Here is a 19,312-nt window from a genome sequence, read left to right as displayed (position 1 = left end):
TAAACTCAAGGAAGACGTAGAGATTGTAAATTCCCATGATGTGAGGTTCTTCCTTTCACCATGATTAATACTTGCGGCAGGAAGGATGGAATAAAGAATATTGTGCATGCTGGAATTTTACAGTCACTCGTGTACCCTGGGGGGTGGAAGTTGCAAGGAAGCTCAGATTCCTGTTCTCTTTATATATACATCAATTTTTTTTTGAAAAAAAAAAAAAAGTTCAATAGGTCCAGGGAAGAGATTACTGAGTCTGCTCAGTCCTGCTGGTGTATGCCTGCTGAGCTGGGGTAGAGGGTCACACAGCTATCCTTGCCATGCTCCAAGGAGGAGGCCTGCTGTGGCTAAAGTATATGTTCTTATTAAATATATATCATGATGTACCTCTGTTGATATTGCTAAACTTCTACCATAAAAAGAGTTGCGTATAAACAACAGAGCTAAATTCAGGTTTCCTCAGGAACCTTAGCATTAAAACTTGCTTAATAGAATATTAACCTAAGAGGTAGTTCTTTTATATATTTTGTTGTTGTTGTTGTTGTTTTGTTTTGTTTTTTTGGCCCAGACACAAGTACACAGTGCAATTTTAAGTATTTGTAAAATTATGGTAAACTACACTGAAAACATACAGTTTTATGCTGTCAGTTACATTGACCAAACCTTGGTTTCCTTATTAAGAATAATATAACCAAAATTCTCACAGCTTTCTGCCAATTTGTAGGAATGTCTTTGTTCCTATACAAATATTCAATTTTCTTAGAAGGGGAAACAATAAGAGCAACCTAACTTGTTATTTGCTGTGTATGTAACGAGCTCAGATGGTACATTGTGAATTCTGTTGCCTCAAATCTAGCTTAAGTAACATTATTTATTTATGGAATGGTTGTTTCTAATATAGGCAAATGAAAGTGGTTCTGTTAAATCTAAATTTTTTTTTAATGGAACTACTATGTAACACAGTGTGGCATTGACTTACTACAGCATATATTTCTGATTCTAGATTCAAGAGTCAATATATTCTAACGTAACTGCAAAGCTCTAAGGAACTGTAATGCCAATGGATATATAAATAGGTGATATTCATCTTTATATATTTTAGTGTTTTCAGAGAAAACCATTGAAACCATAAAAAGTGAAAATTATCCACAGAATAATGTGAATGAATTAATATTATCTACAGGGTTTCTGACTTGTATATAATGCTGATGTTTACGTGAGTCTTTAAAAAAGACCACCATTTAGAATTACCATCGTTAAGACTAAATCTTGCTTAGATGATGGGTTATCCATCCCTGGCATATTAGCCATTTACTTCTAAGATGAAGCTATTTTATTCCTTGTCATCACATAGCCATAAAAATTGCAGGCAGTCAGAAGTTAGCAATGGCTGCTTCACAGACCCACAGCAATACTTAGTAACAGATTTTCAAAGCAGTTCAAAGAGTCCAGTTTCCATCTGTGTTTGGTGAAGGGTGCACAAACCTTGAGGCCATCTGAAAACTCAGCTTCATCTCTAACACTTGGAATAACAAAGGTGTTATTTTTCAAAGCTGCATTCTTCCCTCCTGGGGTGGCTGTGCAGATTCAGTTCAGGGAAGGTGGGAAACTTCAGAGCAGGTATTCTCCTTCTAGACTTTGCCTCCTTCAGGGAGTTCCTTTGAGGGTGTCACAATGGTGGCCTCCTGAATATGGGTTATTGCCAATAGAGGCCAAGAGTTAATGAACCTTATAGACAAATACCTTCTGATTTTCTGAGCAAAATATCTGTGTAGAACCAGCATCTCCTTTCTTCCAGATTGGGAGTGCTATTTAATCAGAAGAAAGTAGAGGGTGCTCTCTGCCCACATTATACTGAGGAATGCAGCACTAACATCAAAACTCCATTTCATTCAGCTACATTTCTAAAACTAAGGCTGCAAATGTTGGGAAAGAGATGGTTGAATGTCCTTGTCTTTGGTTTGCTATGAATGGGTGTAAGATTTTGATGGGTTATAATTATTTTTTTCTGCTTTTGTTTGGCATCTCATGTATTAATTATCTGGCATGCTCTTTGACATAGTGTCTTTATAAAAGACTAACATAAATTACACAAATGCACAATTAATGAGACATTAATGAGAATACAGATATTTGCTGTTTGCTATCTCTTTGTGATATATTCCTGTCATCCTAAGAAAGAAAAGTCAAGAACAAACGTGAGCAGTTCACTCAGATGTGTTCTTTAATTTTTTGACTTTCTGAGTTATTCTGATGTCTCAAAGCTTATTCGGAATTTTATTCTTAATTCCTTTTAGATAATTCAAATAAAATCACATTATTTTTCTATTTACTCCAAATTCCAATAGCTAATGGGTAGTTTTATTTGAGAATATATTATCTGAAAAATATATACCTTTCATAAAAATCACTGATTGATCTAACATAAAACGTGCTTATGAGAACCAAAAGTTTTATTTTAAAGGGTTGACAAAAGACCCACTTTAATGTGAGAAAAGTGCAAGTTAATGATAGAAATCATAGAGCTTATATATAAGGATTATGTCATTATACCTAGGTTTTCTTATTTGTAAAATCCCTTCATAAATAAAACCCCTTAATAAATAAAATTTACTTATTTAGTACATAAATAACAAAAGTCCTTAGTAAGTAAAAAAAAAATGTACTTCTGACCTTACAATTAAAAACATTATTTTCATATGACAAAGCATTCTGTCTCAAGTTAAAAAAGAGATTTTCCGTGACCACATTTCAAGCATAATTAAGATAGATAAAAAACAAATGGATTAACATCAGGCGGTGAGCCCCTTCTCAGGGGGCTGTGGTACAAAGGGTTCGGCAGGACTGTACTGCTCTCAAGTTTCTGGTCACATCCCCACCCACGCTGAAGGCAGGCTATAAGCAGTAGTAGTCCTGAGCGCAGAATGGCACAAGGCAAGACTGCTGTACGTACAGAACCGACGTGGAAGAAGATATGATGACCAATCCGCTGCTGCTGCCTTTGCGTGTAAAACTCGCTTTCCTGTCGGTGCAATATTTCCCTATCGGTGCATGTACAAGGGCACTAAAATAAAGTGAAAAGCAAGGGCATAAGAAAAAGTCATAAGCAGATTATACATAAAAAGTGGCCATAATAAAACAGTGTAAGGGAAAGTACCCAAGAGCTGTTGGGACACCAAGTACATAATAATCTTCAGTACAGACCTGTGCCTTCCTTCACAGCACTCACAGTTTAGTGAGAAAGCAAAAATATATTAAAAAATAAGAGTGTTGAGCATAGTAATGAAACAAACAAACAAACAAATAAATAAATAAATAAATAAATAAAATACTAAGAATGCATATGGTAAGGGCAGCGAACTAAAGACATCTGGGGCAACGTAATTATGGAAAAGGTATTGTTGTTTGAGGCTGGTTTTTGAAGTTCAGTTTATGCCAAACCAATTGATTTGAATGTATCATGATTTTTCTATCTCCTGGATCTTTGTTTTTCTCCAATATCTCTGAGTCCTATTTTTTTAAATCACGATTTCTGCTCATAAATCTTTTTTTAAATGTTTGTTTTGAGAGCGAGCATGAGCGGGGCAGGGACAGAGAGAAAGAGAAGGACAGAGAGAATCCCAAGCAGGAACCCTGCTTCTAGCTCAGAGCTCGATGCGGGCTTGATCTCATGCACCATGAGATCATGAGCCGAGCCAAAATCAAGAGTCAGATGCTTATCCGACAGCCAACCAGATGCTCCTTCTCATAAATCTTTATGTAATCATTCTGATATTAAAGCATAAAGGCAGTTCTTACGCTTACTTTATTAACTCTCTTAGATAAACTAAATCCATAACCTCTTACTGGATTGTGACCTTGATGAGGGTACAGGTTGTTGCTTATTTTGTCTCTGTATGTGTAACTCTTAGTAAAACTTACGAATATATTCATGAATGAACCTACAAGTCAATTAACATTGGGATATAGAGCTGGAATTTTTATTAGCCTAATTTCAAAAAGGTTCAGAAAAGTACAGAAGTGATGCCAGGGGAATGAAGCAAAGTGTGACATCCAGGGTCATAAGAGGGAGTTTAGGGAAGTGATTCAGCTAAAACCTGAAGCTCAGAACTAACTGCGATTTTGGGTAGTGGGCATGCAGAAATCTTCTTGGAATGATGCTTTAACCCAAGGACATTGAACATAAGAAAGATCAGTTGGGAGTTATTTTTGATCTTAATCTTTGATCTTACATAGTCAGCTTACAGGCAAACCCATTCATAAATATGGCCAGTTGATTTTCTCTCATTGATACAGTCATATTCTAGCCATGGTTCTCAACCCTTGAGCATTTAGAGATAATAAGGGCATTTTATCTATCTCGGTGGCTGGAGTAGGCCGGGGGCATTTAGTGAATGGGAGGCAGGAATGCTCCATGTTCTGTGATTCCAAGGATAGTCTACCCCCTGGAAGAATCATTCTACCCTGGACTGCCAATAGTGTTTTTCTTGAGAAATCTTTTTAAAAGTCTTTCTCACTTTTCTAGAAAAGTTTAAAGATTTTTATTTTATTTGCTATATTTTTTACATTTTAAGTGTGTATTTTATGTCATAGTTCTAGAAATACTACCCCAAATCTATAGTATATTTTTGTAAAGCTCCATTTTTATGCTTATGAGTTAGTTTTTTTTCAATTGCAAATATACTGCATATTCATAATAGAAATGTCCAAAGAACAAAATTAAAAGCAAAGGTAATTTTTCCTCCAGAGAGTCATACTATTAACATTTTTAACATTTCGATGTTTCTCTTTTCAGGTTTGTGTGTCTGCGTATATACATATTAAAAAGTGTCAAATTGCATATATTGCTTATAATATATTTTTGCTAACTATAAAATAAATCAAGAACAATTTTCTAAGCTAGAAGATAGTTTTAATGGAATTATTTTAGATGGCTGCATAGCATTACATCGCATAATACACATTTTTTCATGTAAATAATGTTGAGAAGTATATCATGGTATCTAAGTCATTGAGCTTGCCCCATGTGATATCCCAAAGGTAAATTCGAGGAAAGAGAGAGAGAGAGAGAGAGAGAGAGAAAGAAAGAAAGATTGGGAGACAGAAGGCTCTCATGGTATTTAGATATTTATTTTTTTTTTTTTATAGGAGACCAATAGAAGCAGAAGTGTTCTGTTTTTACTTCTACTTGTGTCAGTAACCTCTCATTTGTAATGTATATACATTTACTCAAGTTAAGTAGAAGGGAAATGGTGTTTAAATGCATGGAAGAATACTGAGACTAAGAATTGAAAATGGGAGCTGGAGGGGCGCCTGGGTGGCGCAGTCGGTTAAGCGTCCGACTTCAGCCAGGTCACGATCTCGCGGTCCGTGAGTTCGAGCCCCGCGTCAGGCTCTGGGCTGATGGCTCAGAGCCTGGAGCCTGTTTCCGATTCTGTGTCTCCCTCTCTTTCTGCCCCTCCCCTGTTCATGCTCTGTCTCTCTCTGTCCCCAAAATAAATAAACATTGAAAAAAAAAAGTTAAAAAAAAAAAGAAAATGGGAGCTAGAGAGTTCAGAGCTGAGGCTATTGGTTCAGGCTCATGACCTCCAGGTCCAATCACCTTTCCTTCTGTGGAGGAATCTGACTCAAGACAGATTGAGGAATTTCATAATAGATCAGGGAGAGAAGCAGTCTCCTGGTTTCATAGGTCAGGTTCCTTTCACTCTTAGCATGTTATTGGCTCTTTGATTCAGCATTATAAGACAAAATTCTTGGCAGTCAGCTGCTGACTTACTCATTCTTAATTCTCAGAGATTAAGACATTGAAGACACACACACGCACACACAAATAATTGCTGAATAGATAAGTAAATACATAAATAGGTGAATGTATTATGTAAGTGTATGAAGAAGCATTTAGAGACTGGCTGTGTACATCTAACACATGAATGATACTTACTGGGCTATCAGATTTGGTCATCTACATGTAAGAGCAATTGACTTATTCTCTGATTCTTTTTCTTAGATAGCTGTTTTATAAAATGATCATGAATGTCAACAGTAGCAAGAATGACAGAGAAAGGCAAATTTTTATGTATGGTGATTCCAGATAGTCTTGGAGATAATTCCAGCTAGAATCTTATATATTTACAGATAGAGAATGAATGACTCTCCTAGAGGGATACTGTGCAGTAAAAAAGATCACTGGATTGGGGAGCCTGTGTGGCTCAGTCAGTTAAGCGTCCGACTTGGGCTCAGGTCATGATCTCACGGCTTGAGTTCGAGCCCCGTGTCGGGCTCTGTGCTGACAGCTCAGAGCCTGGAGCCTGCTTTGGATTCCGTGTCTCCCTCTCTCTCTGCCCCTGCCCTGCTTAATCTGTCTTTCTCTCTCTCAAAAATAAATAAACATTAAAAAAATTTTAAAAAAAGGTAACATATGAACAAGTTGGATTCTCTTTTTCTTTTTGAGAACCTTATCACCTGATACTCTTCAAAAAGTGTCTATCTATAAGAATAAACTGAATCTCTGGTAACTGAAGAGTCTAGATTTTTAGTATGATCTAGTTTCCGTAAGAGGCAATAAAGAGATTATTGAAACATTCCTCCCTGATTTCACCTTTCTATGATCGTCTCTATCGACAGAGACAAATAATGCTCATTAAATATCCATGTGCTTTTCTATGTTTTCCAGCATCAGTTGCAGTTAGATGTGACCATGTGATCGTGTTCTGGCAAACAGGAAGGTAAGTGGAAGTTGTGAATTACTTCCTTATCACTGTGTTTCTCCTTGATCTTTCTTTTCCCGGCCAATAAAACATAGGAGGCCACATGTTAGGATGGCAAATTTCAGATTACTGTGGGAGTTGGCCTGGATCTCTATGTTCTCAGAAGGAGAACAATCCCTTTTTACCCACAAGGAACTCTGGTTGAATGACAAGCTGTGATAAACAACTGAGATTTAAGAGTATATTTTACCACAGTGTAACTTAGCTCATCTTGACTCATATATCCTTACATTGTGGCTTTCCTGTCATATCACCATTTAGAAAATTGACATAAATTTAGTAAGGACATAAAATGTATATAGCTAGACCAGCTTTGAAAATGTTAGTTATTTTGTATAGTTGCTTAGTGTTATTCTATTAATCTTACAAGGGAAAGCTGATAAAAATTCCTGGAACTTTTTCTTGGCTCAAAACAGCTAGTGGCTTAATTGCACTTCTCAGATATTTTTTGTGGTTGAAATAGTATAGTCTTGAAATAGTATAGCAACAGTTTGTTCTGTGTAACTTATACATGTTGATTTATTGAGAGTGTTTTCTATGGAATATTTTTCTAATATTGTATTGTATTATATTGTATTATATTGAAAATTGCCCTGTGAGATCATTCCAATTATGTACTTGATATATCTTCATGTGGATGCCTTAAAGTTGAAGTTCTTTGAAATTTACCTCTTCATCTTACCTCCTTCATTTCCTCCCTGCCCAAACATGTTCTACTCCTTTATCGGGTAAAAATAAAAATATTTGTATAATTTTCCTAGCTACAAAGCTTTGAGTCATCCTAAATTCATTTTTTCCTTTGTTTGTTAAATAAAATTTATCCCAAAGTTCTGTTGATCCTACTCCATAATCTCTCTATTAATTACTTTAATTAAAACTGTTAATATTTGTTACTTGGGTTATAGGTACAGGTCATCTTGTTTCTCCTACTGGATCCATTCTGTACATTTCCGCTGGAATGCTCACATCATCACATCTTTTCTCTGCTTAAAAACCTCCAAGATATCATTGCCCTTTGGATGAGGACTCTAAAGTCTTAGAATGATCAATGTCTTATGATCTACATAGTTAGCATTGATTCCTGCCACTCTTACTTCTTATACTCAGGTTTCAATGCCACCCCGTTTTGTGCTTTGCACTCATCTCCTGATATTCATGCTTGTTCACACCTTGATGCATTGACTGTCTCCTCTGCATAGATACTGTTCACTCCTCTGCTTGACAAAAAGTATTCTCTTCCCTCAAGGTACCCTGTTCACTGTAACGCTGCTATGATACCACAAATTTCTTTTGATATTGTAGGTTCCTTTCTTTTCTAAACTCCCTGGGTATACTTCCCATACTCTTAATATCACTTAAGTTTTTAAAATTAGCTTTTATATTCTACTTTACTATTTTTTATTATAATCTGAAGAGGAGAGTATAAATATCATTCATCCTATACCCTCAGGACCAATCAATAAGAAACCTTTATTTAATCATAAACTTTTTATTATTAGTTATTATTAGTTATTTATTATTATATTATTTATTATTAGTTATTGAAGTAAATTATTAAAAAAGAGAGAGAGAGAGGTTGTGTGTGGGTGAAGTCCAGAGAGAGAGAATCCCAAGCAGGCTTCTCCTGTCAGTGTGGAACCTGACATGGGGCTCCATCCCACACGAACTGTGAGATCATGACCTGAGCTCAAACCAAGAGTCGGATGCTTAACCATTGGAGTCACCCAAGCACCCCAATAAGAAGCCTTCTAAAAATAAATAAAATGAAATGTATTATGTTATACATGTTTTTAATAAACAATTGTTGCTGCTTGCTATAGCAGGAGACTGAAAACTAGGAATCTCAGTCGAGAGAGCAGAGATTTACTTTTCAAGATAAGGTACTTTCATGTGATTTTGACTAGAAATTGTGGCAAAAAGGATTCTGGAAAATCTGTTGGGATTTAACAATGCAATAGTTATTGGTTAGGTATAATTCAAATAATTTCCAGTGATACTGAAGCTGTGTGGAATTGGGTGCTTAGCTCATATATTTTATGTAAGAATGCATTGTCTGTTGCAAAAATGAATTTGACATTAGCTTCTTGAGCACGTACAGGAAATCCTAAAGCCATAAAATTTCCAACAACAATCTAAAGCTTATAGATGTAATGGAGAAATTCTGGCTAAGAAAATACTAGAGGCACCAAAGAGCCATGATTTCCCATGTAAACTAATTTAAAATGGGACATAAAATAGTGAAAGCTCCAGAAATATATGACAGTGCTAAAGTTCACTGTGATAAGACTGAGTTGGAGGAGACCTTGAAATTCGTGTTTAAATTGCATCAACTCTAGTGGTAGTGCAGCTGGGAAAGATTTGCGTATTAGATCTTTTTTTTAAATTTTTTTTTAATGTTTATTTATTTTTGAGACAGAGAGAGACAGAGCATGAACGGGGGAGGGTCAGAAAGAGGGAGACACAGAATCTGAAACAGGCTCCAGGCTCTGAGCTGTCAGCACAGAGCCTGACGCGGGGCTCGAACTCACGGACCGCGAGATCATGACCTGAGCCGAAGTCGGCCGCTTAACCGACTGAGCCACCCAGGCGCTCCTGTGTATTAGATCTTTAAGACAAGTGAGGATGACTGTAATCCAAACTACCCTTGAAAATCCTTTATATAGATGCCACCTTCGAGCTCAACATGAAATTTGTCAGTATTTCTAGCTTTAGGATATATTGCTGTTCCTTCATGTGAACATTCAATAAAGAATTTCAGTAGAGATCCCCTTCAGTAGGGATCATTTTATATGAAAAAAATTATACTAAACCATGAGAATAACATTAGAATTAATGTGGAACAAGAGAAGAGCTCAGTTAGCCTTCAATGTTAGGTTCGCAATGGTATAAATATTGGGTAAAATGGTGGGCTGAATTTCCTTGACATTTAATTGTTTTTCTTTCTGCAAAATATGCATTTTATGACATCCACTCTATATACAATTCAATGACTTTATTATTCTGTCCATACTATAATCTGTTCGTTAATTTGGCAAAGGCCATGATGTCATACCCTTGTAAAATACATTCTGCCCCTTAATTAGAGTTTGTTGTTTCAAAAATTCTTGATTATGAGGAAGCAGAGCAGACCTGTCCTCTAATTCAAGCCAAGAGCTGATCTGAGAACACTAGTTCGATAACATCATGTTGAAATAGAAAAAGGACACTTTAATTATTTAAATATTTTTAATGAGTACCCTTTTGCTATCTGGAAATCACAAACTTTTTATATCAAATTAACCAATGGCATTCAATTTTTAAAAGTGATAAACCTGCTACTTCAAAGAAAAGCACAGCTAACATTCGATAATAATCTTATGTTTAATATGATCTATGCTTGAGGCCAATTTATTACCCTCTTTTCTCCAAGTTAATTTTAATTCACATTCAGGGGATTTTTACTTAATGCTATCTTTAGTAAATTATTTAATTCTTCTTGTCTATACTGGGCAATTATTTTTGTTCTTTTCATAATATACTCATTAGAAGAGAAGTGGCAGAAAAATGGTGAGTCCTTATTGTTTTAATACTTTATAATTTTAAAGCATGAAGATATTCCTAATTTATGGAATTAAAGCAGGAACCATATGTGAAAAGCTAAGTAATAACATTGATAAGATATAATATGACTAATATTAAACTTTTATTTAAAATAATAATTGTTTGAACTTAGTGGGTTTTTTGTTGGCAATATGTTGATAATATGACAGGTGCATTTACAAAAAAATTCATATAAACAAATCAAATAATCCTGGAGAGTTGATGGCACATGTGAAATCATCAGAAGGAGGTAGGTGATTATTTTAGCCCAATTCTAATGTTTTTTTTTTCAAAGAGCTAACGTCTAAGCTTATTTCCACTCCTGAAATAGTATGAAGTCATTTAAATTACAATGAGGCAAAAGGAAATGACCATGATTTAGGCTGGACAGTTGTTGACAGAGATCTCTCAGAAAATTTTGATAAAATGATACTGTTAGGACCTCTGTGAAATCAAACCATTTTAAAGAAATTTAGGGTATAAAATGGAGCTTGTTTTGGATGTGTTATCTAATGCAGATGTGATGCAGTGACAACAGGTAGTAGTAATATGAAAGTGTAATTGCATATATTGGCTCCTGTAAGTTCTAAATCTTAAGTAGATGTTAGAGATTTTGTTTTGGATTCTTCTGTTTATCATTACGTATACCAGAAAAGTCTAATGTCAGGTAAAGAAGAAAGAGCAGGAGGATGGGTGGGGACAGATGAGAAGGATGGAGAAGAGGGGAAGATCCACAGTGTCTTTGTTTGCCCTCATGTGATTTCAATGTGACTATGTGTCTAGCCAAATAATGGAATTTATTCATAATTTTATATAGTCGGAAGTAATCTAGCCCCCATAAAATTTACATACAAATGGCTTAAAATGACTCTTGTAAAGAAGATAACACAAGTAATACAAGCACAAATAACGAAAAACTGATCAACAGACTACAATTTCTTTCAGTTATAATGCATGATGAAACAATGATAGTGACGAAAAGTGAGCAAACACAAGGTGATATTATTAAGATTTTCCAAGACTCTTGGAAACATTCATTTATATATACTATTATAAAGACTGAACCTCATCCTTTGTGTATATATTATGTTGTACATATTATGCAATGATAGATATATCATTTTCATCTATTACTACCATCTATTACTACCAAACATAGAAATAAACTAAATTTAGAAACTGACAATGAAAGTTATTTATCCACAAATATTAAACAATGTTTTATGTTTTTGAAAAACACGAAGGGGCACCTGGGTGGCTCAGTCGGTTAAGCATCCGACTTCAGCTCAGGTCATGATCTCGTGGTCCGTGAGTTCAAGCCCTGCGTCGGGCTCTGGGCTGATGGCTCAGAGCCTGGAGCTTGCTTACGATTCTGTGTCTCCCTCTCTATCTGCCCCTTCCCCGTTCATGCTCTGTCTCTGTCTCAAAAATTAATAAACATTAAAAAAATTAAAAAAAAAAGAAAAGAAAAACATGAAGCATATATAATTAAACAGCTCATAGGAAAATATGTAATTAGAGATCATACAATATTCATATAAAAATTTTTGTGCCATTAATTAGCAAAAAAATAAGACAACAATAATGATAATATATTAATTTATTATTATATTAATATATTGTACAATATTGATATATTGTAATGATATTGATTATATTAATATGTAATACATAATATTAATATATACTATTATAAATGAATTGAGCATACACAGGATACAAAATTAATATACAGAAATCTGTTGCATTTTTATACACTAATAGAAAAATAGCAGAAAGAAATGAATAAAATAATCCCATGTACAACTGCACCAAAATTAACAGAAGACCTAGGAATAAACTTAACCAAAGAGGTGAAAGACCTGTAATTCAAGAAGTATAAAACACTGATGAAAGAAATTGAAGATGACACAAACAAATGGAAGATACCTATGCTCATGGATTGGAAGAACAAATATTATTAAAGTGTCCATACTACCCAAAGCAATTTGCACACTTAATGCAGATTAAATACTAACAACGTTTATATTAAATTAATATTAATGTTAAAATACCAACAACATTTTTTAGATTTGAACAATAATACTAAAATTTGCATGGAACTGCAAAAGACCCCAAGTAGCCAAAGCAATCTTGAGAAAGGAAAACAAAGTTGGATGTATTACAATTCCAGATTTCAAGATAAACTACAAAGCTGTAGCAATCGAAACAGTATGGTATTGACACCAAAAGAGGTAGGTGAATAGGATAAACCAGAAAGTCCAGAAATAAACCCAAGCTTATATGGTCAAATTAATCTACAACAAAAGAGGCAAGGATATACAATGGGAAAAAGACAATCTCTTCAACAAATGGTTTTGGGAAAACTGGACAACTTCGAGCAAAAAAGTGAAATTGGACCACTTTTTTTTTTGTAATATGAAATTTTTTGTCAAATTGGTTTCCATGCGATACCCAGTGCTCATCCCCAACAGGTGCCCTCCTCAGTGCCCATCACGTACCCTCCCCTCCCTCCCACCCCTCATCACCGCTCAGTTTATTTGGCTCTCTCCCTCTCTTTTTTTTCCTTCCCCTCCCCCATGGTCTTCTGTTAAGTTTCTCAGGATCCACATAAGAGTGAAAACATATGGTATCTGCCTTTCTCTGACTGACTTATTTCACTTAGCATAATACCCTCCAGTTCCACCCACATTGCTGCAAATGGCCAGATTTGATTCTTTCTCATTGCCAAAAAGTATTCCATTGTATATATAAACCACATCTTTATCCATTCATCAGTTGATGGACATTTAGGCTCTTATTATTAGCCATAATTAAGCTCAATTATTAGCCATAATTTGGCTATTGTTGAAAGTGCTGCTATAAACATTGGGGTACAAGTGCTCCTATGCATCAGCACTCCTGTATCCCTTGGGTAAATTCCTAGCAGTGCTATTGCTGGGTCATAGGGTAGATCTATTTTTAATTTTGTGAGGAACCTCCACACTGTTTATCAGAGTGGCTGCACCAGTTTGCATTCCCACCAACATTGCAAGAACCACTTTCTTATACCGTATACAAAAGCACTCAAAATAGATTAAATATCTAAATGTGAGACCTGAAACCATTCAATTCCTAAAAGAAAACATAGGCAGTAATTTCTTTGACATTAGCCAGGGACATTTTTCTGGATTATGTCCCCTCAGACAAGGGGGAACAAAAGCAAAAATAAACTATTGGGACTACATCAAAATAAAAAGCTTTAGCACAGTAGAGGAGACCACGAACAATATAAAAAGGCAACCAACTGAATAGGAGAAGATATTTGCAAATGATTTATATGATAAAGGGGTAATATTCAAAATACATAAAGAATTTATACAACTCAACACCAAAAAAACCCATATAATTTCATTAAAAATAGACATAGGGCTTGAATAGACATTTTTCCAAAGAAAACATACAGATAGCCAACAGATAAATGAAAAGATGCTCAACATCACCAATCATCAGGGACATGCAAATTTAAACCACCATGAGATACCACTTTTTATATACCTGTCAGAATGGTTAATATCTGTAATATTTGTAACAGAAACAAATATTGCTGAGAATGTGGAAAAAAAGAAACCCTTGTGTTTGTTGGTAGGTATGTGAATTGGTTGAAGAAAATGTGGAAAGCAGTGTGGAGTTTCCTCAAAAAATTCAAAATAGAATTACCATATGATCCAGTAACTGCACTGTTGGTATTTACCCAAAGAATACAAAAACACTAATTTGAAAAGATATATGTAACCCTATGTTGACTGCAGTATTTACACTAGCCAAAATATGGAAGCAGTTCAAGTGTCCATTAATTGATGAGTGGATAAAGAAGATTTATATATATATATATATATATATATATATATATATATATATATATATAGGTGATGAGGATTAAGGAGTACACTTGTTGTGATGAGCACCTGATGTCGTATGGAAGTGTTGAATCACTATATTTGTACACCTGAAACTAATATTACACTGTATGTTAACTATTTGGAATTTACAAACAAAAAAAGATTCCAAACATAATGGAATATTTAGCAATAAAATACTTTGAATACCAGCCCAATATACATATTTTATTATTTTAGTCATATTAATTACATATTACTTTATTATTTTTGAGACAGAGAGAGACAGCGTGAACAGGGGAGGGGCAGAGAGAGAGGGAGACACAGAATCGGAAGCAGGCTCCAGGCTCTGAGCCATCAGCCCAGAGTCCGACGCGGGGCGCGAACTCACGGACCGCGAGGTCGTGACCTGAGCTGAAGTTGGACGCTTAACCGACTGAGCCACCCAGGCGCCCCTACATATTACTTTTTGAATATATTACATACATTTAAAAATACATAAAAATTAAGTTAATCTGAAATTTAAATAATTTTTAATATACTACTCATTATTAACATGTATTAGTATATATGTCTTTATGAAATAAAATTAACATACAGTGTTGTATTAGTTTCAGGTATACCTGTATTAGTTTCAGGTATGTATTCAGTGTTGTATATTCAGGTATATTAGTTTCAGAATATATTACATACATTTAAAAATACATAAAAATTAAGTTAATCTGAAATTTAAATAATTTTTAATATACTACTCATTATTAACATGTATTAGTATATATGTCTTTATGAAATAAAATTAACATACAGTGTTGTATTAGTTTCAGGTATAATGATTCAACAATCCTACACATTTCTCACTACTAATTACAGTAAGTGTACTTTTAATCTCCTGCACCTTTTTCACCAATCCTTCCATCTACCTTCCTGCTGGCAGCCACCAGTTTGTTCTCTGTATTTAAGAGTTTGTTTTTCTGTGTGTTTCTTTTTTTCTTTGTTCATTTGTTTTGTTTCTTAAGTTCCACCTGTGAGTGAAATCATATGATTTTTGTCTTCCTCTGACTGATTTATTTCACTTATTGTAATACTTTGTAGCTTTATTCATGCTGTTACAAATGGCAAGATTCTATTCTTTTTTTATTCTATTCTTTTATATATATATGTATGTATACATACATATGTATATATATATATGTATACACACACACACACATACACACACACACACACACACATGCCACTTCTTATTTGTCCACTCATCAGTTGTTGGACACTTAGGCTTTTTCCAAAATAGGGAGTTTTCCATAATTCCATAATTTCCATAATTTGAATTACTCTTTATCGAAAGGTTACTTTGGATAAATATCTAGTAATGCAATTATTGGACCATAGGGTAGTTCTGTTTTTAACTTTTTGAGGAACATTCATACTTTTTTCCAGAGTGGCTGCACCAGTTTGCATTCCCATGATCAGTGAAGAGGAGGATTCCTCTTTCTACACATGCTCACCAACACCTGTTGTTTCTTATGTTGCTGAATTTAGCCATTTGGATAGGTGTGAGGTGGTATCTCATTGTAGTTTTGATTTGCATTTCCCTGATGATCAGTGATGTTGAGCATCTTTTCATGTGTCTGTTGGCCATCTGTATGTCTTCTTTGTAAAAAAAAAAAAGATGTCTTTTCATTGTCTTCTGAACATATTTTAATTGGATTATTCATATTTTGGGTGTTGATTTTTATAAGTTCTTTATATATTTTGGATACTAATCCTTTAATGGATATGTCATTTGCAAATATATTCTCCCATTCTGTAGGTTGCTTTTTAGTTTTGTTGATTGTTTCCTTCACTGTGCTAAAGCTTTTTATTTTTATGTAGTCCCAATAGTTTATTTTTGCTTTTATTTACATTACCTCAGGAGACCTATCTAGAAAGAAATTGCTGCAGCCAATTTCAAAGAAGTTACTACCTATGTTCTCTTCTAGGATTTTAATCGTTTCAGGTCTCATATTTAGATATTTAATCCATTTTGAATTTATTTTGGTGTATGTTGTAAGAAAGTGGTCCAGTTTCATTCTTTTGCTTGTTGGTGTCCAGTTTTCCTAACACCATCTGTAGGAGAGACAGTCTTTTGCCTACTGGATAGTCTTTACTACTTTGTCAAAGATTCGTTGACCATATAATTGTGAATTTATTTCTGGGTTTTCTATTTTGTTCTTTTAAACTATGTGTCTGTTTTTGTGCCAGTACCATAGCGTTTTGGTTACTGCTGCTTTGTAATGTAACTTGAAGTTTGGAATTGTGATGCCTCCAGTTTTGCTTTTTCTTTTTCAATATTGTTTTGGCTACTGGGATCTTTTGTGGTTCCAAACAAATTTTAGGATTGTTTTTTTCTAGCTCTGTGAAAAATGCTAGTGATATTTTTATAGGGATTACATTAAATATGTAGATTGCTTTGGTTAATATTGACATTTTAACACTATTCTTCCAATCCATGAGCATGGAGTCTTTCCATTTTTTTCTGTCATCTTCAATTTCTTTCATCAGTATTTTATCATTTCCAGGTCTTTCACCACTTTGGTTAGATTTATCCCAATGTATCTTATTGTTTTTGTTGCACTTGTATACGTGATTAATTCCTTAATTTCTCTTTTTGCTGCTGCACCCTGGGTGTATAGAAATGCAACAGATTTCTTCTGTATGTTGATTTTGTATCCTAGCCTTTACTGAATTCGTTTATCAGTTCTAGTAGTTTTTTGGTGGAGTTTTTTGGGTTTTCTATATTTGGTATCATGTCATCTGTGAATACTGAAAGTTTGACTTCTTCCTTGTGGTTCTGGATGCATTTTATTTCTTTTTGTTGTTTGATTGCTCTGGACAAGACTTCTACTACTGCGTTGAACAAAAGTAGTGCCAGTGGACATCCTTGTCTTGTTCCTGATTCTAGAGAAAATGCTCTGAGTTTTTCTCCATTTAAGATTACACTAGTTGTGCATTTTTCATACATGGCCTTTATTATGTTGAGGTACGTTCACCCTACTTTGTTCAAAGTTTTTATCATGAATGGTTGTTGTTGTTTGACAAATGCTTTTCCTACATCTATTGAAATGATTGTATGGTTCTTATCCTTTCTTCTGTTAATGTGATGTATCATGTTATTGATTTGCAAAGATTGTACCACCCTTGCAACCCAGGAACAAATCCCATTTGATCGTGAATTATTTTTTTAATGTTTTGTTGAGTATTTTTTGAGGATATTTGCATCTATATTTATCAGAGATATTGGTTGGCAGTTCTCCTTTTTTTTGTGGTGTCTTTATCTGGATTTGGTATCAGGGTAATGCTGGCCTCATCAAATGAATTTGGAAGTTTATCTTCCTTGTTTATTTTTTGGACTGTTTTGAGAAGAATAGGTATTAACTCTTCTTAAATGTTTGGTAGAATTTGTCTACGAAGCAGTTTGGTCTTGGACTTTTGTTTGTTTGGAGTTTTTAAATTATTGATTCAATTTCTTTGCTCGTTATCAGTCTGTTCAAGTTATTTATTTCCTCCTGTTTCAGTTTTGGTAATTTATATGTTTCTAGGAATTTATTTCTTCTAGATTGTCCAATTTGTTGGCATATAGTTTTTTCATAATATTCTCTTATAATTGTTTGTATTTCTGTGGTGTTTGTTGCTATTTCTCCTCTCTCACTTGTGATTTTATTTATTTGGGTCCTTTCTCTTTTCTTTGTGATGCCTGGCTAGAGGTTTATCAATTTTATTTTATTTTTTTTCGAAGAAACAGCTCCTGATTTTATTGATCTGTTCTTTTTTTTTTCTTTCTTTCTTTTTATTTTTTTTAGTTCTATATCATTTCTCCTCTAATCTTTATTATTTCCTTCCTTCTGCTGACTTTAGGCTTCATTTGTTGTTCTTTTTATAGCTCCTTTAGGTGTAAGGTTAGGTTGTTTATTTGAGATTTTTCTTGCTTTTTGATATAGGCCTGTATTGCTGTAAACTTCTCTCTTAGAACAGCTTTTGCTGCATTCCAAAGATTTTAAACCATTGTGTTTTAACTTGCATTTGTTTCCATCTATTTTTTTAAAGTTCTTCTTTGATTTCCTAATTGACCCATTCATTGTGTAGTAGCATGTTTTTTAACCTCGATGTATTTGTGTTCTTTCCAGATTTGTTCTGTGGTTGACTTCTAGTTTCATAGTGTTATGGTCAGAAAAAGGTGCATGGGATGACTTCAATCTTCTTGTATTTGTTGAGGCCTGTTTTGTTGCCTCATATGTTATCTGTTCGTGAACTCGAAAAGAATGTATTTTGCTGTTTTAGGATGCAGTGTTCTGAATGTATCTGCTGACTCCATTTGGTCCAGTGTGTCTAAAGCCATTGCTTCCTTGTTGATTTTCTGTTTAAATAATCTGTCCACTGATGTAAGTGGGGTGTTAATGTCCCCTACTCTTATTGTATTACTATCGGTTAGATCCTATATGTTTTTATTAATTGTTTTATGAATTTGGGTGTTTCCTGTTGGGTGCATAAATATTTACAGTTGTTATATCTTCTTTTGGAATTGTCCCTTTTATTATTATATAGTGCCCTTCTTTGTCTCTTTTAACAGTCTTTGTTCTTAAAACCTCGTTTGCCTGATATAAGTATTGCTACTCTGGCTTTCTTTTAATGGCCATTTTATGATAAATATTTCTCCCATCTCCTCACTTTCAATCTGTGTGTGTCTTTAGGTCTGAAATAAGTCTCTTATAGACAGCATATAAATGGGTCCTTTTTTTTTAATCCATTCTGATACCCTGTATCTTTTGATTGGAGAGGTTAGTCCCTTTACATTATCAAAGTAATTATTGATAGATGTATATTTATTGTCATTTTATTACTTGTTTTGTGGTTGTTTCTGTATAATTTTCTATGATTCTTTCTTTCTCTTTTTCATATTTTGTTGATTTTCTTTGGTGATATATTTGGATTTCTTTCTCATTATTCTTTGCATGTTTATTAGTGTTTTGGATATATAGTTACTATTAGGCTTTTATATAACCTATTCTGCATGTAACAGTCTATGTTACATTTTATGATTGTTTATGGTTGAACACA

The 19,312-nt window shown here is 34.1% G+C and overlaps 1 long non-coding RNA gene across 1 annotated transcript in view; it reads left to right on the top strand.

Annotated features, from left to right (window-relative positions):
- LOC122491886 overlaps nt 1–19,312 on the top strand; it is a 79,605-nt gene that overhangs the window by 23,578 nt on the left and 36,715 nt on the right. Inside the window, exon 2 of the long non-coding RNA XR_006299474.1 lies at nt 6,668–6,719. This is a non-coding gene — a long non-coding RNA (uncharacterized LOC122491886). The remainder of the gene's footprint in view (nt 1–6,667; nt 6,720–19,312) is intronic.

The sequence above is a fragment of the Prionailurus bengalensis genome, chromosome C2 (genome assembly GCF_016509475.1).
Source record: "Prionailurus bengalensis isolate Pbe53 chromosome C2, Fcat_Pben_1.1_paternal_pri, whole genome shotgun sequence".
Lineage (NCBI taxonomy): Eukaryota > Metazoa > Chordata > Mammalia > Carnivora > Felidae > Prionailurus > Prionailurus bengalensis.
Note: the sequence above shows the minus strand (reverse complement) of the source record. Positions and strands in the feature narration are given on the sequence as shown.